Below are 26545 nucleotides of genomic sequence, written 5' to 3'. Positions count from 1 at the left end.
TTGCAAAAAGGGCGTAGACAGACTTTCTACTATGGGATGTAGATATCTGTGGAAAATGACAACCTAATGACAGGAAAAAAAAATAAATTAAAAAAATGAAAACTTTACTGGTACTTTTTGTGTCATTATGTTTTTTATTTTTATTATTTCATGAAAAAATGTTTCCTAAAAACCTGCATTCGTTATTATATCTATATTTACAAACAAAAGTTATTTCTGGGGATTTTTAGCCATGTATTAAGAGCCGTTTGTGGCTCCAGGGCCACAGGTTGCAGGCCCCTGATTTACTGCATTTACCAGTAGGCCATCTTTTAAAGGAAAAGGACATTTTGTGCATAACAATGTGATTAATCGCAATAAACACAACATTTAATGCAATTAATTGCAATTAAAAATTTTAATGGTCACCATTCTATTCTATATTATATGTATGTATGTATATATATATATATATATATATGTGTGTGTGTGTGTGTGTGTGTGTGTGTGTGTGTGTGTGTGAATATATATGTGTGTAAATGTGTGTGTGTGTGTGTATAAATATATACAAAGGGGTGTAATAGTACGCCAAGACCACATGCCTCACAATTTGGTTCTTTTTCGATACACTAAGGGAACAAATCCAACACATAAAACTTAGGGTTTAAAAAAATTCATTTATTAAATTCATTTGATTTAGATGAAATAAATCCAATATCATATGGATTCATAAAATTTGGAGATTGATTTTTTTATATGTACTCATTTCCTGTAACGTGACCCTACTCTCGCACGGCTTTTCGAGGCTCGGTGAGATCTTAGCATATGTAAACACAATTGGTTTCCTGTGTTGCCTCCTTCCAAAATCAACTTATCTTGCCAAGAAGATGTGAAATTCAGATGTTTTCATTTACCATTGTCAATTACATTCACCTATTTGCAACGTATTACTGCTCACATTAGTAGCTAACACTAAGAAGGTAGGCACTCATATTAGCAGCTAATGGTAACGGGCGCGTCATGTTTTGTGTGTGTGTGTGTGTGTTTTTGTTTTAACGATTGTCAGAAGTTACTAAAGAAAACAAGTTTCTCCCTGTTCCTTTTTTTCACCTGCCATTTGTTTGTTTGTTTGGATTTGTTGTTTTTTTGTTTTTTTTATTTCAATTTTATCCCAGATGGAAAAGTGGAGTACATGCCTTTCCATTAATTGGCATTTATCAAGATAAATTTCACTTGCAGTGACTGCAAGTAGTTTTTTTTTTTTTGTTTGTTTGCCTGTCTATTTGTGAGTTTGTTGAATAAGATATTATGTGTGAAATTAAACTGAAATCCTGCACTTGAAGTCAATTATCTCAGCACAAACACAGCTGCACTTAGTTATTGTCATTACTGAGATACTGACTCAAAATTACATTAATTCAGGTTTGCCACATGAATAACAAATTTTTGTCAGCGTTTTAAATACATGCCAACGTTTAGTTTTCATTTCATTAGGACAAAATTGGTAATTGATTAGGTTAATGAATGATTGAGTTCAGTATTGCCACATACAACTGCTTGTAGTCCATCATCCATTTATAATCATGTCACTACTTTTTCCTCTTTCTGCTCCAATTTATTACACAACTGGAGCAGATTCAGAATTCAATAAAAACTATAGTTTTTAGTAAGTTATGTTTAAACCTTTGAGCTCTGAGCCTATATTTTAGGTCTCTGCTCAACAATTATGTACACAATAATAAGTATATCTCTGCAACCACATCTATTTAATTACTTATGAAGTCATAGTAAAGGAAACACTTATGAAATTTGTTATGTGTTTTATGTGTAAATATTAGTAAATGATTTAATGCCCAAGAATAAATGAACATGGCACATAACACAAATGAAAGAAAGGTTTAGCGTTGCTTAAAAAAAAAAAAAAAAATTTAATAAAAACAAAGTTGGTATTCAATGTAGAAATATTTAGGCTGCCTTGTATTCTTGTTCAGGATGGTTTCTATTAATCAGAGCAACAACTTACTGTTAGAGGCTTGTCTGGATTCTTATCATGGTTTATTTTAAGTTAGTATTTGACTCCAGTTCCCCAACTGACCTGTCTCTGCTCCACCTACCAAAGAATTACACCTTCTGTTATAAATATGATGCACACAGTTTTTTCACACTGTTTTCTAGATAACCCTGTATGTTGCTCTGAGGATGTGCTTTTTTCTCTGGCAAATTTTCCAAATAATTCTCCCCCTTAAAGTAGAAGCATTAATGACATGTTTGTTTTCAGTCTGTGTTTGAGTGTGCTCGCACAGGGTATTCCACGCTGCTAAAAGACAAATCTCTTTCTTCTTCTGTTTGTGTCTCCCTCTAACAAAACATGCACATGCTGTGAAATAATAAATACATGCACTCTCACAAACATGCCAACAAACTGAAAACAGCACAGAGGAGAAACTCCGAGCCCTGTCTGTCTGAACAGATGCCAGCTTGCCCAAATTGGATCACAGTGCCTTCGATGGGACTAGGTGCAAAAGTATCAAAGAGACTGAAGAGCTGACAGTCAGCCAAATTAAAGCATTAAACCTTAGCATCTGTGTAGCTGGTGTGCAGAGCCAGGCAGAGGAGGGGGGGGGGGGGTACTTGTGAGAGACAGTAGAGGAGCAGTTTTAGGGAGGGAATGGACAGATGGAAGAGAGGGAAACAGACAACTGTTGCAGCAATGATGAGAAATAGAAGGGAGGAGAGTGGAAGGAACAGAGGATGAGACAAAGGTTAGAAAAAAAAAGAAAAAAAAGGAACGTCCTGTTTTTTTGGTGTCATTAAGGCCTGAGTTTAAAATCTGTCATATAATTACAATGCATACTTCTCTGTACACACAACTCTCCGAGTGACTACGGTTTACACGCACACACACAGACTTTTTAGAGCATGACACCGTAAGTTGCTTTGAAAACCGCTGAAGGCAATGAAGACATGCAGGCTATTATTATATTATGTTAAAATACAGAAATTATTGAACTAGATACAAATAAACACAAAGTTTTCTAAAGGAAACGTGGAAAAAACAAGAAGATAAATAAATAAATGAATAAAACAAAACAAAAAACACATAACTACATTGACCACAGCATTACGCTAATATGAATTCCTAAGGTGGTCTCATTCTGCAGCTTTTCTCAAACTGGGGGTCCCGACCTCTGCCAGCATAGGTCATAAAAGCAGCCCTCCCTATGGAGGGATGAGTTATGGTAGGGCTTACCTCGGGTAGAGGTTAATATTGACTGACATCAACAACTCTGCCAAGCCTTTAGGAGCTGCTTTCAGTAAGTTCATAAAAGAGGAGAAAGAAAAGAAGTTCCAGTGAAGAGGTATTTGGCTTTGTCTAATAAAAAAATGCTATTTAACGTTTAATCTGTACCAGCTGGAGGGTGCTGTGGATTCTGGGTCTCAAACCCACAGGGACAGTGTTATGTGGACCCCTCCTCGACATCAAAGTTTAGTGCGGCCCACGCATTTCTCTCTCAAGCATCTTTTTACCGAGTCGTTGTGCTTGCCACGCTTTCACCAATCAAACGTAGCTTTGCAGTCATATGACCACAGCACACAAACCATGGTGACATAGTAGTACGAACAAACGCTTCACATTTAGCAGACAGGCAATGAGACACACCGGAACTCCTTCAGAGGTAGCTGTCTGTATCTGTCCTTCCATTACAGTTTTTTGCTAAATAAAAGCAATATTTTAAAACTTTAGACAAAGTGCAATTGCGATTTGCAGGTATTTCCCCTGAATTGTATTTACCGCATTAATGGTTACCCTCGTCAAATCTTGTCCCATGAGACTTTGAGGATAGAGATCTCCAATTCTTTGCAAAACTCTGCATTTCGCTTTTGTTTGCTATCAGTAATAACAGTAAAAATTTTTTCTTTAATTATTGGTAAAAAGATTTCCATCTCTTCCTGCGTCTGCTCATACCGCGCCATCTTTACTTGAAAAGAACTGGTCATGTGACCTCTTATGTCACATCCAAGGACATGTAAATGTGAAAAAAAAGTGTTTCCAATACACTTTTGTGATATACTTCTATACTGAAATGTCTGAAAACCACCTCGTGAGAGCATAAAAACTTTTTTGTGATTTTTGAGAGATTTTCCAAAATTTCGGCGTTTCCGTTACCAGTTTTTTATTGTGATATTTAGGTTTTGCGCAATTGTTGGGGTAATGGAAACGCAGCTTGTGATGATAAAACATGGCTAGCCTCATATACGAAGCATGTTTGGAGGATAAAGTGGTTTTTGGGGTATTCAGTTAACTGCTGTGACAGGGCATTAACATGACCAAAATCAACTCTCGCTGATATAGGGCCACATTCAGATTTTTAAAATGGCGCTATTGAAATCTTTGTTTTTGGACACTCAATGACAAATTTCTAAATCTAAAGTTTGAAAACTGTCAGAATCTTTATAAACAAGAAAGCTAAAGTTGTTTTGGGCCCCAAAATATTAGCCCAATAGACACCCGTGTTTAACCATAATCTCGCGTAGGGCACCAAACTGGTAGGGCTGGCTCTGCACATGGGGCTCTCAAGATAATTTTAGGGTGTCACCATATCACTGTAAAAAGAAAAAAAAATAAGGTCAATATTTATCAATTGACGCACTGATACAGCTGTGAAATTAGACATTAAACACCAGTGTATATTGTCTAGGGGTTGTGGCTCAAAAACTTGAGGATCACTGCTTTAATAAAATGTGAAGGTCAGATATTCAAAATATATCGCATTTAAAATATATTTTCTTACAGTTTTGAGGTGAATAACCATGCAGGGAACTCTTGAAATGTCTTATTTTACACAAAGATGGGAAAAGGCAAAAACTTCATAAAAAAGAAATGGAATTTGATTCCAGTGACTTACAGCTTTTCATCTTTCTCTTCCTAGAAGTGTGATCAAGTTATCAGGCATTATCAAGTTTAGCTTTTTTTAGTAGAATCTTTTTAGGTAAGGAAATTTTATAGTCTAGTTTTAAACAGAATATCAGTCAACACAAGAGACCTGTCTCTAGGCAATCAGTCTCTACTTTTCACACCTGTTTAATGCTTTTCACCGTTTTCACTCCAACCACAGCCCTTTACCTTCTGTGTAGTTCAAATGAAATGCATCAGACCTGCAAAATCAGTATGCTTCTTGATATAATCTAGCCTGTGATTGCATCTGTCACAATGCAACTAGTAGTGAAAACTATTTAAATGCTTTACAGCTGCAGGTGAAGCTCCTGCTCCCTATCTGCTCAAATCTAATTATTTTTAAACCTCAGTTTTTCTAGTCCAGTCTTGCATGAATGGCAAATATTCCACAAGCATCATCATTATTCAGCTATTTTTGTACACATTTCCATGGGTAAAACTAATTAAATCTTAAGAAAAATTACTGGTTGATTGAATTAAACAGATTAATTAAATCCTTAATATAATGCATCTCATGTATCTAAAAGAAATTATGGTAGTACAATAAGAAAAGGGGAGGGGGCCTGAAGTTTTCTTTTTTTTACAGTTAAACTGGTTGTTTTATCTTCAAATGTAAATTTCACCAACCATTTTTTTCTTTTTAAAAATTATATATATATATATATATATATATATATATATATATATATATATATATATATATATATATTAAGAATATTATTTTCCTTTTTTCCCAGTAAAAAAAATCTTACTACTTCATGATTATTTATCTATCGAAAATAAATTTATCAATGATAAACTGTATTTTTGTGCTTTTGGATACACTACATAATTACTAAAGTGTTTCAAATTTGTTCCAAGACAAGATGATTGTTTTTTCATTAACCAGATGGGTCTTCTGCTGTGATTCATCATAGCAATGTGAATGCAAATGAGGTCACTGAGAAATGCTAGGTAATTCTTCTTTCCTCAAGAAATCAACAGAATGCATAAAAATAAATAAATAAATGAATAAATAGATAAATAAAAATCTAGTAGCTATTCCAGTAATACACCTGTTCATTTATAACATTTTATATCAGAATATTAACACATACTATAGTACATTTAATGAAAAAAGACCCAAATGCTGATGTTCATTTTCAGGTGATTGACCTGTTCAGCATTTATAAAAAATATTTGTTCCTGGTCCTCAGACGTAGAGAGGGAATTGTGTTTATACACAAAGCTTTAAGCATTTGATAATAATTCTATTTCTATTTACTATGCTTTTGTGTGTGTGTGTGTGTGTGTGTGTGTGTGTGTGTGTGTGTGTGTGTGTGTGTGCATGTACATGTAGATATTATGTTCATAAGATTCCTTTATTACTCTATGAGCTATGCACATTGAAGTGTCTAAAACTACTAAATATTTTTTTTTGATCTTTTTCTTGATATTTGCAATGACTCATTTTTTGTGGTTTGTTTATAATCTGTTCAAGAAAGATGTTGGTGTGACTAACTGAGATGTATCCTCCTTCCCCCAATCCATAAGCATGTGTTAACTACAAAACAAACACATGTAGAGATACAAATTCAAACACAATGACATCCCCACAACAAATGCGGGAAGATTAATGCTAGATTAACGGGGTATCTTAGGTAAAGCAGCAACAGACTCAGAAAGACTTTTGCAAAATCCCCCTTTTCACAGAAAAACAGCTGATGAATCATTCTGTGTGTAAGATCAAATTGCATACGTTTTGATTTTATTTGTAATCCCCACCCTTCCCATTGATAACATCTGCAGGAAAAGCATTATGATTTCTTCCCCTTTTTAAATGCTCACTGTATAACATAGTGTATTTCCATGTGCTTCCAAATGCAGTATTCTGAATTAGTAATGCAACAATGTCCCAGACAATTATTAAATCAGACAATTGTCAAACAGTCAAACTAAAATAAATAAGCATGATGATAATCATAACAGTTTAAATCAACACAGCTGGACTCTACTGGTTCAAGAACCAAAAATCAAGTCCAACATTTCATCGCTGGATATGGAAGTAATTGTTTTTGAACAGCGTGTGTCTGTGATTAGTTTTACAAGATGTCCAAAATAAGTTGTTGTTGTTACAGGGAGCATGTCGCACTTCTGAGGTCAATAACTTTCATCAGAAAAAAATTTCACTTCTATTAATATTGTGTTGAACGAATATCTCCAAGTGTAGTTTTTCCTTTGTGTGCTGTTCAATAAAACCACCTGGTGTATATCCATTGTTTGAGAGAAAACCATGTTTTCTTGTTTAAACATTTAAATCTATCAAAATCAATGTGTGTGTGCTTTTTAAAATGACTGCTTGTCTTTAATTCTTATTTTTTAATTTAATGCAACTAAAGAGAAAAGTTCTTTGAAGTGTCTCTCTTTTCTCTCTTTAAAATTGTTCTTCTATTATAAATAATTTGTAATACAATGTACTGGGGGGGGACAGTGGCTAGTGGCCTTTATGTGTGGAGTTTGCGTGTTCTCCCCGTGTACGCATGGGTTCTCTGCGGGTACTCTGACTTCCTCCCACTGTCCAACGGCATGCATGTTAAGTTAATTAATCAATCTAAATTCTCCCTAGGAGTGAGTGTGAGTAGTTGTTTGTCTCTCTTTGTGTTGACCCTGGACAGGTGACCTGTCCTGGGTGTACCCTGCCTTTCACCTACTAAAATGCCAGGATAGGCTACAGCTTTCTTGTGACCCTTCATTAGACAAAGCAGTATATAATTGCATTGAACTTCCACAACATAATGACACTAAAAGCACCAGTAATTGTCTTGTCATTAGTTTGGAAATTATGGTCTTTTTTTTTTTTTTTTTACATCATTTTACTTCAGTGCATGACTGTGTTTGTCCACAGTGCAAACATGTCAGGAGATACGACACAGGCTTAGACGGTATGAGATATATAACAATATTTTATTGTTTTGTACAGAGCAGAATTCACTTGGTAATTTTGTCATTTCCTAACCCTGTCTGTTTTTTTTTTTTGTGTGTGTATGTGTGTGGGGGGCGGCAGCTCTATATATAGCCCTGGAACAATGCAGTTATTGTATGTTTCAGTGCAGGACTGGATTTAATAGACAAGACAGAAAAACCCTCAATAATACCCTCTTTATTTAGAAAGTAATAGTCAAGGAAGATAAAAATGATTATTATAAAACTATTAAGTGGTTGTGTATGCAATTGTTTTTTTTCTAATTGTTTTGCATGGTTATGATAATTTTTTTCAGCAGTTCACTTCATCAAAATCAGCATAAATGACAGTAATGCTTCACTGTACATAAACAATATAGTCATAAAACGCAAAGCAAAACCATGACTCACAATTCTCTCTTCCAGAGGGATGTTCCAGTAAGAGAACATTTCTAATCAAAATTTTAGACTCGGAGTCAATTAATTTCCATCTGGGGGGGGGGGGGGTCACACAAACAAATACTCAACAATCTGCTGCTCATTAAAGCAATCAGTGATTTGGTAAACACGTCAAATTTAAATTGATTTTTACGAAATGAAGTACCAAAAAAGACACAAGTTTTTCCCTGTCAGTCAACCACATGGTGGAGTTTTTTTTCGTTCTGTTTTAATGAGTCTTTGCTATCCTTATGAGAAGCAATTACAGTGTTTTTCTCTAATTGGCATGTGTGTGTTTGTGTTTCAGAGTATAAGTGCCCATGTCTGCTTCTAGTTGTCTCAGTCTCAATGTTTCCCTTGTGCCATTTCTACTCATTTTGTGCCATCAGGCATTTCAGTGCAAGAAGCTGCTACTGTTGTCGTTAGTTTATGAGCAGTTTGCATCCTCTATTGTTGATCCAAGTTAATTTTAACTTAGGAAGAAGTAGAAGTATACTAACTTAGACATTTGCATTCGTTAGTACAGATTCTTCATGATCAAGGAGGCACTTGTTCCCAAGTTCACTCACTGCATAACAACTGCACATGCAGCCTCAGGAAAAACATGGACCTACAATGGTAGTGATTCCAAGTTAGTGTTTACAGCTCTGTTATAAGAATGCTGTGGTCCCTTTAAGACTCAGCTTACGGTGAAAGGTGATGGAGTGACAGAGATAGACAGTAAGAGAAACACAACACTGAGTGTATGTGCATGTCTAAGAGAGAGTGGAGCATGTGATTGGAGCAGAAAAAGTTAGCCTGTAAGAAACTGTTAAGTCAGAAATGTACAGTTTTGGCTGCAAGCTTCAGCAATAAATGGTCACAGCTCCTCTGGCTGCAAACCAAGTCCTGTGCCTGAAATGTGTTGTTTCCTTCACATTCAAAATAAGCTAATATTTTCTATGAAATTGTGAAATGTGTCATTGCCAGCTTTTGATATCTTGTTTATGTTCAATTTGGGAATAAAATATGAATTTATGACACATTCTGTTTTTATTTACATTTTACCTTGTGTCCCAACTTTTGGGGAATTGGGTTGTTCAGTTAGATACACTGCTGTGCTCAGCACAGTATCTAACATTAATATATCATATTATTTAAAAACATCTCTACCAAAAAATTATCTCTGAGACTTAGGATGAGTTTTATATTGTGAGAGTGAATGACGTGAACCACTAAAAACGTTTTATTATTTAGCACTCTAACTGACAGACAGTGGTTGCAAAGAGAAAACTGGAATAAAGCTGACTGTACTAAAGAGTTTGAGCCAGTGTGTGATTTAAAAAACAAACAAACAAACAAAAAAAAACTCTATCACAGAGATCATAATGGAATTACTTTGCAATCTCTAAAGCCAAAGCTGACAGCTACTTTAATGAAAATCGATATTTATCAAACACAGCTAAAGTTAAGGACAAAAAAACACAAAGCATGTCTGTTTGTTAATGTTTTCAGCCTGTGTGATTGGCTCTAAACACTTGCTCATTCAATTATGGATCAACAAAGTGACTGCAGAAGGGGCTTTACAGAAGGCTTTGAACACACTCTGCTGCCGCTTTTCAACTTGAAATTCATCAGTCCCTTGCTCATCTCTTCTCTCTAAGTCTTCACAGGGGGCCTGCCATCTGTCATACAGCGCACCCATGCAGAGTTACACACTGTGACAACAAAATATGAACATAGGAACACATCCACAAAAAGGCATATCGTACAACAAGCATGCAGTGGCACAAGCACTCACAATAGTCACATGCAAACACACACCCGTATGCATCCACAATTTCCTCCTTTAAAAATCATTCATACTTGTTACAGCAACATAAAAGTTATCAAGTATGTTGTCAGGAGAAAGAAAGATACAAATACATAGACAGAGAAAGAGAAAGAAGGAGAATTGAGTTTGACTGCAGTGCAACTTTTGTTGATTTTTCTCTTTTAACTTTTCTGGGGCACTGGTTGTGTGTTCAGGGTATGCATTTTGTCACAGTGTGTTTTGGTTAAGTTTTTTATAAGTTGGGGGGAGCTGTATAGTGCATGACTCTGTATCTCCCATTTCTGAGTAATTCTTTGTCTACTGCACACTGTTGTGTGGAAAGGAAAATGAACTCTCGAATATGCATATTTAAACCTTTCAGTAACTCAGCCACAGCACTGATCCATTTCTGCCAGAGATTTATGTTCAGAGACTCAGAGACTTGCAGATCTTCCTGTGTGCCAGAGTGGAGTCGGTTCACTTCAATCTTTGTATGTTTTTTTTTTTTTTCCCCCCACAAGTGTCATATCGACAGACTTGGAACAGTGTCCAAATACAGTGGGAAGACTTCAGAAAAAAAGATGAACATCTCTCTCTCTGGCTCCTGTGGATCTGTCAGTACTCCATTGCTCCTGCACTTGAGTCTCTTCTTTTCCCTCCAAGCTGTCTCTGCTACTGTCTTTGTTCTCTTTGCTCTCTTTCTCCATCTCTTTACATCTCAATTTGTGTGGATCTCCCTTTCTGCCCTAACCTTATATGTGCTAGGCAGCATTAATTTCTCTTTTTTTCCTCTTTTGCTCACTCTTCTCTGTCAGTCTTCATTCCTTCCCCTCCTTTGCTCTCTCCCTTCATCTGGGTCTTCTGTAAAATAAAAGGTGAATGTAGCCTTTAGCTATGCACTAGCACTTCAAAGGCCTCTCATTTTCCCTCTCTTTTCATCATGGGCAGGTTGAGTACAGTTATGACCCTAAATAACCTTCCCACAGTGTAGCCCTTGTCCCTGTCTGATCTATCATAGATCCCAAATGGAGAGGCTTTTATCCCAAGTGCCACAAAGATGCCGTATACACAGCTTGCATGTGTGGTATATGTGTGGACCTGGACTTGCAGCATCTGTACCAAGAAATGTAGACAAGGCTTCATTATATCTCTGCTCTCGAGACAAAAAGCTGTATTGGGTGTGTTAGAAACTGCACTCTTCAGCAAAAAAACAAACTATTATTTTTGTAAAACACTCTCAGAGAATGGATTTTTTTTCAGTTTTTTTTTTCAGTTTTTTCTTTTTAGGTTCACTAGGTCAAGGGAAAAAAAAACGCATGAGTTATACGAACCATGAAATGTTCTTTTAGTTTTCCATGCATTTAGATTAGGCAGAAATCAATGTGAGATGCATTTAAAGTTGTATCAACACTGCTCAGTTAAGGCTTCTCTTTCTGCATATGTTGTGCAACTGATATCACATTTAGTATCTGAGAAGGCAACACTTGATTAATTATGCATAGTTATGGTACTTAATATAATCTGTTTGCTTCTATTAAATTATCTGGCTATGCTGGTAATGATATTACTTTTCACTAATTCTAAGACTGATATGCATGCACTGATCATGTGTCCATAACTCACATATGAGGCCATAGAATTATACCATATATTCTAACCTTTCTGTGCTCTCACATATAAGCTGACAGACACATGTACATTTCTACAATCTGTCTGTTATTAACTAATTTTGAAACCACCAGGTGGTCAGATTGGTTTAAAACCCCTAGGGTGTACAGTGAATTAATACCTTTGCCAAGGCGGAAGTTATGTTTTTGGTAGCATATGTTTGTCTGTCTGTCTCCAAAGTGGAATGAGAAACAATTAGATTTTGGGGGTGATCAGGATCACCGCCTGGATCAAGGAAATTTTTTAACACTAGAACCGCCAACATTCCAATACCCCCTAGACTCACCAGAGGGTGTCATTTTTTTCACTATGCCGATGCAGCATAAAAATGATAAAGGCAGCATTTACAGAGGCCAGCTTCAAAAATAAATAATTAATTGATTAGCCTGTGGGATTACTTTTGGCTTTTATTTCAAATAGACAATAATAAATACTTACTAACTTACAACATAGTGCTCTGGACCAAGGACCCATCCATTCAGCAACGTCAAAAATGTTATAAAACACCACAACAGGCCATCTTCTAGTTGCAGCTTGAGATGAATTCTGCCTCAGCATCTTTCCAAGGATGTCTACTCCTACCTTGGTCCTATTGTAGTATGAGGAGTTGATTGTTTGTCCACCATCTGAGTCTTCCTCATTCATTTGTTGGAGCATAGCCAAAGCTTATTCTGCATTCATTCTTTTTTCTTTTTTTTTCATTGTGTGTTCAGCAGTATTAGTTTGTCTGTATGTTAGCAACATAACTGAAAAGGTTGTGAACAAATTTTCATTAAATTTTTAGGAAATGTTAGAAATGGACTAAAGGAACAAGTGATTACATTTTTCAGATAATCTGGATAACCATCCCTGTCCAGGAATTCTTTTGAGAATGTTTTACTATTGGGCGATACAGATCATTTTTGCCATTACAGCTTTTAACTTAACAAATAACTTTTAGAATCATTGGGGGAAAAAAATATCAAGATGACATCATGGTAGATGTTTTAATCCAACATTGCTTGACCAATCTATATGTGCTTTGTGGACTTGGAGAAGGCTTTTGACCGTGTCCCCCGGGGACTCCTGTGGGGGGTACTCCGGGAGTATGAAGTGCCGGACCCGCTTGTACGAGCTGTCCTGTCCCTGTACGACCAGTGTCAGAGCTTGGTCCGCATTGCCGGCAGTAAATCAGAATCGTTTCCAGTGTGGGTTGGACTCCGCCAAGGCTGCCCTTTGTCACGATTCTGTTAAAAACTTTTATGGACAGAATTTCTAGGCTCAGCCAAGGTGTTGAGGGGATCCGTTTCGGTGGCCTCAGGATTGGGTCTCTGCTCTTTGCAGATGATGTGGTTCTGTTGGCTTCATCGGGCCATGATCTTCAGCTCTCACTGGAGCGATTCGCAGCCTAGTGTGAGGCGGCTGGGATGAGAATCAGCACCTCCAAGTCCGAGATCATGGTCCTCAGCCGGAAAAGGGTGGAGTGCTCTCTTCGGGTCTGCTATAGGGTCTTGCCCCAAGTGGAGGAGTTCACGTATCTCTGGGTCTTGTTCACGAGTGAGGGAAGGATGGAACGGGAGATCGACAGGCGGATCGATGCGGCATCTGCAGTGATGCGGACTCTGCATCAGTCTGTCGTGGTGAAGAAGGGGCTGAGCCAAATGGCAAAGCTCTCGATTTACCGGTCGATCTACATTCCTACCCACACCTATGGTCACAAGCTGTGGGTAGTGACCAAAAGAACAAGACTGCGAATACAAGCGGCCGAAATGAGTTTTCTCTGCAGGGTGGCCGGGCTCTCCCTTAGAGATAGGACGAGAAGCTTGGTGATCCAGGAGGGGCTCAGAGTAGAGTAGCTGCTCTTCCGCATCGAGAGGAGCCACATGAGGTGGCTCGAGCATCTGGTCAGGATGCCTCCTGGACGCCTCCCTGGTGAGGTGTTCCAGGCACGTCCCACTGGAAGGAGGCCCCGGGGAAGACCCAGGACACGCTGGACGGACTACATCTCTCGGATGGGCTGGGAACGCCTCGGGATCCCTCCGGATGAGCTGGTGGATGTGGCCGGGGAGAGGGAAGTCTGGGTTTCCTTGCTTAGGCAGCTGCCCCCGCGACCCGACTCCGGATAACCGGCAGAAAATGGGTGGATGGATGGATTGTTTTACCCAGATCATGTTGATATTAAGTATCTGGTGATCCAGAAGGTTAACAATACAGGGGGGTACTGAGTGTGAGTGACTCTATGGCTTGGCAGAGATCTGCGCTCATTTATTTATTTATTTATTTGAAGAGTCTGAACTGGCAAAAGCAGTGTTCAGAAACACTTCTATTACATTTATGAAAGAGGCCACTTCACAGCTTTGTCACTGGTAGAGTTTTGTTATGAGGCTTTGTCATACACCCACATCACAATGCTTTCTGAAACCAAAGAACAGGACAGTACAATAAATATTACCAATGCTCTGGTTGTTAATGAAATGAAGCCTTAATTTTAAAACATTTTCTTTGCACAAGAATCTATCTTTGCATGTAAAATAATAACAAAACACTTTATATCTTTGACAACTGTAATTTAAATCACACATTTACACACATTAAATCATTAAATCACACGTTTCCTTTCCTTTAATATTTCAAATGGATCTCACAAAAAAAAAAAAAAAATCAGTTGATATCAGTTGTTATAATTTCCTTCATTTAATAAAAGGAAAGCCAAGCCAAAAAAAGCTATTAAATATTTTCAAATGAATGTCTACAAAAGGCTATTCATATTTTTTATAATATACTCTTATTATTATTATTATTTTGCATTCAGCTAATGTGATGTTAAGGGACACTGTACATAATCAGATGTCCAGATGTAAAAAAAATAGCTATAGATTACATAAAATCATTAGAGTATGATATTATTTGATATTCATGATAAAATAAATAAATAATAAAAAAAAACTAGTTTCAAGTGAAGAGTTTAAAGTTTGACAAACGTTTGACAGGCATTAAACAGTGTGCTTGTTGCAGAGACAAATTTTATTTTTACACACAAAATAGGATTCAATGGAGATTAGCAGGTGAAAAATTAAACCTAAATATCTACACTCCCTTCACAGCAATACTACCCATTAGGGATGCAATAATATTCTCATTCATACAGATCTGATCTATTTAGTACAGGACTTTTACACAGAAAATAAGACAGAAAATTTTAATTTATACAGAAATCCCAGTTTGTTTAATTAAAAACTTGTATCCCTCTGCTGGCAAATAAACAGATGTAATCCCGAGGAAGACCATGAATGTGGATTTGCAATCTTGGTTGATTGACAATACATTTAATATAGGCTGTTATCATCTCCTGGTGGTTAGCACTGTTGCCTTGCAGCAAGATGGCTCCTGGTTTGAATCTCCAATCTCCTTTCTGTGTGGAGTTTGTATGTTCTTTGTGTGCACATGTGGGCTCTACGGGCACTCCACCTTCCTCCTGCCACCCAAAAAACATCCATATTAGGTTAACTGGTGAATCTAAATTAACTCTGAGTATACATGCTGTTTGCCTTTTCGCTGTGTTAGCCTTGAATGAGATTTTTAGCCTTTTCAGGGTGTGCTCTGCTTTCATCTGATGGCAGCTTGAAGAGGTTTTAGCTTTATAGAAAATGGATGATAACTAAGAAAAATCATTGTGTCCCTCAGAATTGGACCTTCACACCACAAAGATAGCATATTTTAAATAGCTTGTCTTACAATCTGTAGAACTGAACATACTGATTTCTTTTGTTTATGTTTATTGTTTATATCTGGTGTCTTTCATGCCCATACAGACTTTGAACTATGTGGTGCAAAGCACTCCTGTAAACAAATCAGTCAAATGAACAGTGATCATTCTGAATCTTCGTGGAAACTATTTTCCACTTGTTTCTGCAGCTGGTGACTGGAGCCTATTTTGACTAAGTTTGAAAGGTCAATGCGCTATTAGGAAGCCATGGAAGAGAAAAGTGAATACAGTGTCTAGTGCTGACCACACTTGCATGAAAAGAGAGCTAGGGGCTCTGCAGTGACAGAACACTAGACACTCGCTGGCATGTTACATTGGAAAGGTGCCTGGAGTAAAGGGGCAACAGATCCCTTCACAGACTTGTGTGCCAGTTCTAGGGTTTGGAATTTGATATAAGCAGCAATGGGCAGCTGGAAGCATGTAACTCACTTACATATGCATATGAATTTGTGTGTGAAACATATTCCACTTGTTATATTGCTTAGGAAAGACATTCCTACTTTTTCAATTAAAGTGGTGGCATGTTTAAGCTCACGTGCCAAGTGCAGAATACCTAATGAATGTATGTGTTTGCAAACTTGCACATGTGCATGGAAATCAGTTAATTAATCTGTATTAGAGTTTTGCATAACTAATCCAGTATGTCTTATGTATGACTTTTGAGCAGTGAGGGTAACAAACATGAATGAACTCAACAAAATAATTAGATCATCATCTTGGAAACCGTCTTAGTTCAGATCCTTGAAATTTCAATTATGCATTATGCACTAAAAATACACTACTTTACTAATAAGTGAACTGCAAAAATATTGCTAAATGACTTATATCTTGCTTTTGTTAATCACTTTGCTCTGTGCCTTTAAAATCACAGAAATGCAAAACAGGACATTGTTGTGTAGCAATGTCAGCCCCAAAGGTTCACAAGAATTACTGACCATCTAGAAAATGGCAGTCTTTTTAAGCCATGATTTCCCACATTCCCACCGACTCTTCAACGTATATAATGCAGTTAATTTTGGAGAGCAAAAATGTGTGGACAGCATTTGATAAGCACAGCCATGTAACGGGGATGAGTCATTCTTAATTTTAGAGGCTCTAAAGGTAGTGCCTTTGTTTTAAAGATAGGTCCCAAACATGCAGGAATTAATGCACATTAATAAATCACTTCTGGTCAATCGTTCTAAGCCTCCCACACACCCTGTACCCTCACTAATATCAGTTAGAGAGCAGACAGTTTCAAACTTATTGAAGTTACTCTGATAGAGTCATGTATCATTATGAAGCTCCCCACAGTCTCTTCATAATTCATCCATCTCTTATTCCCTCCCTCCTTTCAGTCCCTTCACCCTCTCCCTCTGTTTCTTGGTGATTTGCTTTTCTCTGCATCTTTCTTTAAAAGCCTTCAGCCTTTCTTCATTTTCCAGATATCTATTACTGCAATATACGGAAATCTCTATGTCCCTTATTCTAGTCATCATTTCCATTTCCCTCTGAAATGCATGGTACTTGACTCATTCTGTAAAGACAAAAGAGAAAAAAAGCCATTTTCCTTTTTATTCTTAATTCTCTTCCCTATATTCCACTTTATCTATCCGTTTCCCTCCTGTCCTCCAGATCTATCTGTGCAAGTGCTAGTAATTTAGTTGTTTCATTACTCATGATGACGCTGTCTCAGGCACAGAAAAATTTAACATAGCAGTGGGGGGATATATTTAACTCGTAAATTGCATAAACACTTCTGAATATTATGTTTAATGACGTTAATGTGTTATATAAACACCATCAGAGCTGTCTGTATTTGTACAAATTATGTGTGAAATATCACAGAGAAACATTCACCCACTCAGAGATCACGATTTTTATTTATGTATTTATTTTTCTTCATGAATAAGTCCTGTACAGTAAATGTGTTACAAGCAAGTGCATAATTTCAGATCATTCCAGTCATAGCTGAACAATTTGACTGACTGAGGTGCAAAACTGCCAACTATTCATCAAAATCTAATCTAGCATTATTTGTTTGATGAGCTGAATATTGCAGTGTTGTACAGGACCATCAGGCAATCTGTTTTTGGTTAAATTACACATATTACAGTCAGTAGTTAAAGGTTGGTGGCTCATTTTAGTACCAATAAGTATGTACATGCAAGACACTTTCAGGAAAAAGAAAAAACAAAAAAACAGGCAAGCACACACACACACACCCCACAAGCTCACGCATCTGTGTGAAACTCCTTTGAAACACCAAATAAGAAAATGTGACATATGCTGTGTAAACTGGAAATGAAAACAGAGACACACAAAGCGATTAGTGGTGAACAACATTCAATCTATTATCTAAATATGATTAAAACGTTGACAAATGGGTCATTACCTTAGCTGACAAGGAGGCATCGGATAAAGTAAACTGGGGGCTGGAAGCAGAAATTTTGTACTTCTGCTTTGTGCTGCAGTCCTGCATTCGGCTTCAGAAAATTTAAGAAAAAAAAAACAAAATAAAACAAAAACAGCTGTTTAGATTTAAATCTGTTACAAGGCCAGAAAATCCCCCTAAAGCTGTGGGATAACAATGTAAATACAAGTGCAAGTATAAAGAGGTGATGGAGGAGAGAAAGAGAAGAGGGCATAGATCTGTCTTGGTAAAGTAATAGCGAATGTAGCCCCAGGGCTGGGAACAGAAAAGCTGTGGATTTTCCCAGGGGACATTTATATCTCCTTCACTTTACAATTGACAGAGGTGAGACACAAAGATATATATCAGGTATGAGGTCAGGTGTCTTTGAAGTAATGGGGGCAGATAGGAAAATAGCCAAAGGAAACAAAACATGAGAAATAGGATAAAGTAAACTGGTCTGCCACTGTGACAGTTGCAAGGCCCTTCATGCTATGTCTGAACTTTTTTTTTTTTTTGATTCTATACTATCTCTGAGTTTAAAATTAATCATATTTGAAAAAAAGTCTGACCCCTTAAGGAAGTCAGTCACTGGTCATTTAAATGGAAAAAAAAAGCAGAAACTGGATACAAAATGAAGAGAAAACCCATATAAAAGTATGGAGAATAATAATGGTAGCCATGTTATATTATCCAGATCAGTGGGGGACAACAGCAGTAGGATAAAGAAAGAATTATGTAATTTTTTACAGCAGACATCAGATATTTTCTAGAATCACTTTGGCAATAAATTAAATCATGATTTAGATGTTAGTACATATTTTTAAATTCTAAGGTTTTATTGCTTAATTCTGAAGTTGTATGTGTTGTTAACCTACATGGAAAGATGTGAAAAACACCTTCAGAGTAACAGCTTGCCAATTAAGGAGCAGAATTAAGCACACATTAATTTCTCAAAAATGGATGACTGATGAAAAATAGATAAATCGTCAAGTGGTTTGACTCATTAAAAACTTAACTGATTTGAATATTTGTGAAAAGATTGATAGGATGAAAACAGAGCAATATTTAATCATTTTCCCATCATTGACAATTCATGACTACTTTTCAATTCAAATAAGTATCACAACTTCCATTATTAATTAGTGAGCATTTGCATCTTTGAAGTATTTTCACCCAATTTGCGTGTAAAACAGGGAGAGTGGAATGAATGGTCATTCTCTTAATAGTGTTATTTTATTTATTTATTTATTTTACAAACCCTATTGTGTTTGATTGCATGACAGTAACATCTCACTTATTCCTTTTCCTCCTTCCAAAATTTTCTTAAAACAAATCATGAGACCATGTGAAATATGAACTTGCAAACAAACTCCAAAACAATCAAACAAATAAGGAAAATTAATAATTCCTTTTCTTATATAATTAATAGCTGTGGATTGCTATTTCTAAAAAACTGCATGAAGTCATGCTAATTGAAAGGATAGAGAAAGCCGTGAAGAATGTATGGATTGGTAGCTATCAGGAGATGGGTGCAGAATTAAATGGGGAATTAAAGAGCCAAAAGAGGAGCACAAGGTAGAATTTAATTGGATTTAACAAACAACTGAGTTGATGGATGAAAGGACGAAAGGGTAGATTGATAGAAGGTGGTACAAAAATGAACTAAGCCGTCATGCATGTGTGAGTATGTGCATCAGTTTCAGATAAAGTGAAATCATATTGTTGAGACTGGATGGAGGCAAGAGGTAAAGGAATGAAAAATTAGTGAGGGGCGGAGAGGAGAAAGCAGGAAAGAGAGCAGGATGTGGTATATGGTGTGCACAACAACAGCAGGAGTTAAAAACTAGGTCAATTATACAGCACTGATCTCTCATGTTCGACTGGATAAGGTAATAGAGAGAAGGCATCTAGGAAAGGAGGCAGGAAGATGAGCAGAGTAGAATAGTGGCACCATAAAAGTTACAAGAAAACTGAAGAAGGAAATTGAGAAAACTTGTGAGGGGTGTGCACCTGGTGACTGTGATAATGCTGAGTGCAGTAACAAGATAAATACAGTAGTTCAAGGCACTGAATTGAGGTGCAGTTGGAGGGAATGAGGAAAGAAGCACAGATAGAGTTACAGACTAGACAAAAAAGTGGCTGGATGAAAGAGAAGATGTATACATCTCCAGGGAACAAAGGCTAGAGCTGAATAGATGATGTTAAATGTGCCAAGATGAAGGGACCAAAGGGGGTCCATTAAATGTTAATGAGAACTGGGTGGGGGGTGGGAAGGCTTATGGGGTGTGTGTGTGTGTGAGTGTGTTATAAGAACGGAATAAGAACGGATTATGTTTGCAAGACAATAATCATGTATTTTCAGCAACAGGAAGTGCCATAGGTCAGACAGCCTACAGTGATATGTTTCTAAAAAAACAGTTGAAAAGGCATGATATCTTCAACTTATTCTACCTCTCTGACCATTTTAATACAAATACTGATTCCCTCAAGAAGTATATATCTGCACATCAACAGTCCACATGCACACGGACTCAAACTGAAGCATTTGTACAGCAGAGCACTACCAGCACACCAGTATGTATTGCTGCTGCTGAGTGTGCTGTGTGCATGGCACAATGCACGGTAGTGGCTTTAAACTGTGGATGTGTAATGATACGCAGACATGAATAGGTCATCCACATAAAAAGTACATGCACAACACAACACTTGACGTGAAGAAACACTCTTGGTCTTGTTAGGGCTGTAGCAACTGGTGGCTTTCTGGTGAATTTTTACTGAAGCCAAACTATTGATTGTGATTACACACCCATTTTACAACCAATAGATGTTCTATTCCTTTTCATTCGGCTTGTTTTATTTAGGGGAGGCCCCTTCCTGTTATTGTATAATTTAAATGTATAAACTGCAACTTAAAATATCTTATTTTATTAATTAGTTTAATATTGGGTCTGATTTAAGTTGTTCAGAGAGGAAAGGATTTGAAAAATTAAATTGTAATTCCTGTCACTGAGCTTTACTGACAGAAAACATTATCTCATATCAAATTGCAGATTACTATCATGTGAGCTGACAACACCTTTGACTACTTCAAGGTTTGTTTGTTGTATGTTTTTTTTTTTGTTTTTTTGTTTTTTAAGATGATACTACTAATACATACCATAAGATTTGTTTTTGTTTTCAAAACCTTTTTCAATAACTTTTGTACAAAAGGAAATTCCGCTTTACCATTTTAACAATCCAGACAAGTTTATGGCAATATTGAAGTAGAGCATTATTACATTAATTCTTTATTTAAATTCTAAGGCCTTGCATTACATTGTGATGAGAGCAGTTGCATGCATTGATATATAATTGGAAACAGCTTTTACTGCCATAATCATGTTGAAAAATCTATGACTTACATTTTCATTGATTTGGAAAAACCAAATGTCACATTTATTGATATGGCAAATGGTGACCGTGTTTGATTTCTGTTTGTGTTAAATGTGAATTACTCAATATAAGATCAAAGTAAGACTGTCAATTTGGATGGGTGATAAGTGAGTGTATGTATGTGTGTAAAACACAAAGAACAAAGTTAAATCAGATCCAAAGCCTGAAAGAATAGTGAGTCTTGTAGGTCTGATTTATATCCTGTGCAGCCTGCCCAGGTGTACTGCATCTCTGACAATGTGTCAGATCCATCCACAGCTACCTGGAAGAAAGTGAAACACAACCAACAGAGGAAAGACAGAAGCTTACTGCTAGGCTATCACACTTTTCTTTTGAATCTCTTCACCACAACATTGTGTGTGCCATCTTTTTTATTAGTTTTCACTGACTCTTAATAAAGAGAAAGACATCACATCCACTCAACAAAGAATCTCACCACACATAAAATAATTGGAAACATTAAAGCAAGGTGCAAAATAACATTAAAAAGGAGAATTAAAACCAACTTTAAAGAATAAGAGATGAAAAATCATCATAAGACAATATAAATCATCCAATTTTCCAGTTGGTCTAATAGAATGTTATGGTCAACTGTGTCAAAAGCAACACTGAGATTGAATAGAACCAAAAGTGAACCTCTGTTACTGTCTGTGTTTAGATGGATGTTATTCAAGACATTTAACAGGCTGGAAACATGGGTTGGACTTTCTGGAGCAGTCCTTAACTGGTTCAGGTCCTATTTAGAAGGCCGGAGTTATTTTGTTACCATCCGCAGCTCTGAATCCGAGCTAGTGGCCATGACTTGTGGAGTCCCCCAGGGGTCAGTCCTTGGACCTCTTTTGTTCAACTTGTATATGCTCCCTTTGGGTCAAAAATTACAAAACTATAGCATTAATTATCCAAGTTATGCAGATGATACACAACTTTATGTGTCTCTGTCACCAGATGACTGCAGTCCAATAGACTTATTGTGTCAGTGTCTGGAGCAAATAAACACCTGGATGAGGGAGAATTTTCTACAATTAAATTAAGACAAAACTGAGATTATTCTGTTTGGTAGCAAAGAGAAGATGGTCAGTATTGGCAAACACCTGGAGACCAAAATCACCGACCAAGTTTGTAACCTTGGAGTGTTGATAGACTCAGACCTGACTTTCAGCCACATCAAAGCTGTCACTAAGACAGCTTTTTACCAGCTCAGAAACATCAACAGAATTAAAAGTTTAGTCTCCCAGAAAGACCAGGAGAAACTCATCCATGCATTCTTCTCCAGCAGACTGGATTATGGTAATGGTCTTTTAACAGGACTTCCTAAAAAGAGCATTAAACATCTGCAGCTCATCCAGAACGCTGCTGCTAGAGTTTTAACCAGGACTAAGAGATCTGAACACATCACACCAGTTTTGAAATCTTTACACTGGCTTCCAATCACAGAATAGATTTTAAAACCCTTCTGATTGTTTACAAATCCCAGAATGGTTTAGGCCCAGAATACATCTGTGATATGTTCAGAGAATATAAACCTAGCAGAGCTCTTAGATCCAAAGACTCAGGTCAACTAGTCCAAACCAGAGTCCAGACTAAACATGGAGAAGCAGCATTTAGCTGTTTTGCTGCAAACAAGTGGAACAAACTGCCAGTGGGGATTAAACTTTCACCAAATGTAGACATTTTTAAATCCAGATTAAAAACATTTCTTTTCTCATGCGCCAATGCATGAAATCCACATGTTAACTTTTTAAACTTATCTTGCTTTTAATCATTTTAATGTAATTCATTATTTTAATGTGATTATGTGTTGTTGCCTTTTACGATTTCTAAATATCTGTAATGCCTTTGTTTTATGTAAAGCACTTTGAATTGTCCTGTACATGAAATGTGCTATACAAATAAACTGCCTTGCCTTGCCTGACGAAGGCCATTCTAACTCCTAAATATATATAATATATATAAGTTCTCGTTAGTTATCTAAAGGGGTATTTTTTAAGATGTACCGATGAGCTGATCAGCTCAGTTTAGTGCAGATTAAGTTTATAGCCCGAGTTTTCCCCAAAGTGTTGTACCAGATTAAGAATCAAGGGAATTGTTCAATTAGTAAACCTTTAAAAAAACTAAATAAACAGAGGTGTTGCTTAATTGGTTTGAAAACTTAAAAAAAGACACCTGTGACAGACAGGTGATAAGTGATTACCAGTGAACTCACAATGGTGATCAATTAATCTTTCTGACTCTGTGTTTGCTGTGAGCGTCATCAGAAAATCAGCTGATTGCTGACATTATGTTTGATCAGATTCCACTTTCCCAAAGAGGTCAGAGTTCTGCCATGATTTGGGATCTGCATTGCAAAGTTATATTAACTACTATTCTGGTGAATAAACCCAGGAGGACTGACATTCCCTCACCATCACTGAGTTGTATTACACCATCTGTGCTGGATGTGACTTCTCTTTGGACCAAAAAACACTTTTGTGTCTCTTGAACAATTCAAAATAAGCTCAATGGAGAGTGCTGTAATGATGCTGGGAATGTCTGTTAAAGTAACATCAAATTAAGTCGCCTTCATCTTTATAAAACATATAATACCAACTGAGGTCAGCCAAAGAGCTTCACCGGAAAAAAATACAACATCCAAAGGTGAAAGTTCTGTCTTCCCACAGCTGCAGATTTGGAGAATTTAATAAATTCTCCCTTTAAAAAAAATAACACCAGAGATCTTCCCTTGCTCCAGAATCATTTACTGATCTCGTTTCTCTCTGCAGTGCTGATTTCTTTGTTAAACTTTTTTTTTTTTTTTTTTTTTTTTTGCAAAGGATTGTTAAATATTATTTATCTTCTGAACTTAAACTTTTGCAAGTGAGCTTCAAAGGTATCTTTTTAAAATAAATGTTAACTGAACTTAAATGAGTGAACTAAACAGAGAGGTTTGGGTTGGCTTCAAATTCAGAAGATATAATTTGTTTTTTTTTCTGTCCATCACACCAAGGAGAAATGTAAGTGATTTCCATGAGACTTCTAAAGGTACATGTTGTATCTATCTATCTATCTATCTATCTATCTATCTATCTATCTATCTATCTATCTATCTCTCTCTCTCTCTCTCTCTCTCTCTCTCTCTCTCCATATATATATATATATATATATATATATATATATTAGTGCTGGGCAACGATTAAAATTTTTAATCACGATTAATCGCATGACATGCTGCGATTAATCGCATCGTTACACGCAAAATGTCTCTTTCCTTTAAAAAAAGGCCTACAGCTATAAAAAGAAAATGTAGTAAGTTTTGGTTTACTAACACTACATCAGGGGTCTCTGGACCTTCCACAATGCCTCTAAATACGTGGCTAAAATATTTTTTTTAAATCTATATTTCTTGTCATTAGGTTGGAAACCATGGACTTTTTTACCTTTCTTTTACATAATTTTCCACAAATATCTACATTCCTTAGCAGAAAGTCTGTCTGTCCTCCTTTTTTTTTTTTATAAAGGTTTTATGTTTTTCTCTATTTTAAAACCTTAAAAATGAAAATAAAAATGTGGTTCTTAAAAAATAACAAACATCCTATGGTGGCTCTTCATTAAAAATATATATTAACTTGCCTTTTTGAAATGTCTCGTAATATTTGCGTCTCTAAAGTAGTTTTATTTAGCTGGCTGAGGGAAAAATGGCTCTTTGGATAGGAAAGGTTGCAGACCCCTGCACTAAACACATAAACAGGTTTAGTTGCAATTTTCAGATAAAATATTTCTTCATATATATTTATAAAATCAAATATTTATGACAAAGAAGGATGAAATGTTCAGGATTTACTAACTAAAAGGTAAAAAGTCAGCAGGATGAATTTAAAGCTGTGAAGCTGCTTCCTTCTAAACACAGAAGGAACAATATGTGATGAATATCAGCATCAGGGGAACAGACAGAAAGCAGGATGAGAATCTCACAGCTTCTAGATGGTGAGGAGAGAGAAATATTCACAATATGCACAATAACTTCCATCCATGCAGCTTCACTGCTTCATTATCCAGATTTCTGGCCTTTAATTTCTCTAAACTTTAATTTTCAGCCTCTGCTACAGGGAGTTAAGGTGTTAACATCTCGTTCCGGGTGTAGCGTCAGGTGTAACTCTAAACATGTGTGGTATCCACAGAAAGTCCAGAATTTCAGCTACCAGCTCAGTAAAACCATTTCTATCACCAACAAACACAGTTAAGACAACAAATTATTTAAAGAGCAGCTACACAAAGTCCGAAAAATATGTAAACACAAATGATGTCTCCCCGTGTCCACCCCACGGCATGAACATGAACAAACGGCTCCTCTACTGAAAGCTCACATCTCACGGATTCCACAGCTGAAAGTTTCATCTTGCTATGACCAAGATTCATCGAACCGGAGGTAGAAGAAAGCCTGATTTATGCTTCACGTTTGTATTAGTCAGAAAGCATGTCTTACCTTTGCTGTCTTGCATAAATTAAAACCGCATTTATTAAAAAAATAATAATAAAAAAGTTTCCCGACCAAAAATGACGATGTTCTGTCCATCTGCATGTATTTTGACAAAGAGAAACGTCGGTTCTTTTTTTCTTCTTCCTGTTCCAGACAGAAATCATCTCTTTATTTTAATAAACACACTCTCTCCCAATCACGTCAGACGCACCGCTGCAGCAGGAAAGGGAGACATGGACGCCATGTTTCTGTCATCAAAGCAAGCGGCCAGCAAAAAAAAAAAAAAAAAAAAAGTTAACGACGTTAATTAAGCGTTGCGTTAACGCGCGATTAACGCGTTAACGTGCCCAGCACTAATATATATATATATATATATATATATACTGTTAAATGAGGGCGTTTCTGGATGCACATGAACAGGCAAGAGCAGATGATTTAGAACATGTGCGATTTATCAAGAACTGATTACTTAATCACAATCGTAAGACTGGCTTCCACATGTTTGATAAATCCATATGTTTTTATACTTACGACTATTCTAAATTTCATTTGTAGGAGAGAATTTAGGACAGTTCTACAAATGATTGATAAATGAGGGCCCAGGATATGAGCTTCAAAGAGGTAGTACCACTCAATCAAATGCCTTTTTTGCATCCATGTCCTTTGAAAAGCCTATTTGGTCTGTAGTACTGGGTAGAATGTCCTCCAGGCCATAAGCCAGTGTTTTAGTGACAGTATTTTGTGAA

The 26545-nt window shown here is 36.6% G+C and overlaps 1 protein-coding gene across 5 annotated transcripts in view; it reads left to right on the top strand.

Annotated features, from left to right (window-relative positions):
* The window catches only part of grid2 (glutamate receptor, ionotropic, delta 2), a 539244-nt gene that overhangs the window by 264228 nt on the left and 248471 nt on the right, over nucleotides 1-26545 (top strand). Inside the window, exon 1 of one of the 5 annotated variants that reach the window (XM_041998791.1) lies at nucleotides 18190-18256. The exons of the other annotated variants lie outside the window; for them this stretch is intronic. The gene's annotated coding sequence lies outside the window, so the exon portion shown is untranslated. Of the gene's footprint in view, nucleotides 1-18189; nucleotides 18257-26545 lie in introns of those variants that run through there. 5 annotated transcript variants of the gene reach the window in all.

Source organism: Melanotaenia boesemani, chromosome 11, assembly GCF_017639745.1.
Source record: "Melanotaenia boesemani isolate fMelBoe1 chromosome 11, fMelBoe1.pri, whole genome shotgun sequence".
Classification (NCBI taxonomy): domain Eukaryota; kingdom Metazoa; phylum Chordata; class Actinopteri; order Atheriniformes; family Melanotaeniidae; genus Melanotaenia; species Melanotaenia boesemani.
Note: the sequence above shows the minus strand (reverse complement) of the source record. Positions and strands in the feature narration are given on the sequence as shown.